At 65.3% G+C, this 691-nt stretch overlaps 1 long non-coding RNA gene across 1 annotated transcript; it reads left to right on the top strand.

The window, feature by feature from the left end:
• The first annotated feature begins 87 nt into the window (after positions 1–87).
• Positions 88–685, top strand: LOC122192593. Its single transcript, XR_006182644.1, has 3 exons — positions 88–258; positions 342–449; positions 537–685. It is a non-coding gene; the product is annotated as an uncharacterized LOC122192593 (long non-coding RNA).
• Positions 686–691: the final 6 nt, after the last annotated feature.

The following is a 691-nucleotide window of genomic DNA, read 5'->3' as shown; positions in this document are numbered from 1 at the left end:
CCTTCCTCTCCTTCCCCCTTCCATCCCCTCTCCCTCCCCTCTCCCCCTCTCCACCCCCCCACCGACCCCACAACCGAGCTCTGCCCCTACAGAAGAGCTTTGCAGGGGGGAAGGTTTCCCTCCACGACTGCTTCAACCTCTTCACCAAGGAAGAGGAGCTGGACTCAGAAAACGCCCCTGTGTGCGACAAGTGCCGGCAGCGCACGCGCAGCACCAAGAAGCTGACGATCCAGCGCTTCCCCCGCGTCCTGGTGCTGCGTATCCTTGTGGGGTCGGGGGGCCTTTGGCGACGGGGTTGGGCTCCTCTTAGGGTCGCTGTCCCTTAACGGGTGGCTTCTCAGACCTCAACCGTTTCTCCACCACTCGGTACTCCATCAAGAAATGCTCCGTCTTTGTCGATTTCCCCCTGCAGCAGCTCAACCTGCGCGAGTTCGCCAGCGAGAAGGCAGGTGAGGAGAGAGGCCGGGGGTCTGGGGGGGTCCGGGGGGGTCCGAAGGCGGCACCGAGCCCCTCTGTGCGCCCCCTGTCCCCTCCAGGCAGCCCGGTGTACAGCCTGTACGCGCTGTGCAACCACTCGGGCAGCGTTCACTACGGCCATTACACCGCCTTGTGCCGGGATGCGGCCGGCTGGCGGCTCTACAACGACTCCCGGTAGGTGAGCCCTGAACCTTGGGACCCCCCCAGACCCCCC

Source organism: Lagopus leucura, unplaced genomic scaffold (genome assembly GCF_019238085.1).
Source record: "Lagopus leucura isolate 7727_CA_CO unplaced genomic scaffold, USGS_WTPT01 31415-0_obj-0_obj, whole genome shotgun sequence".
NCBI lineage: Eukaryota > Metazoa > Chordata > Aves > Galliformes > Phasianidae > Lagopus > Lagopus leucura.
The sequence above is the reverse complement of the archived record's forward strand: the minus strand, read 5'-3'. Positions and strand labels throughout refer to the sequence as shown.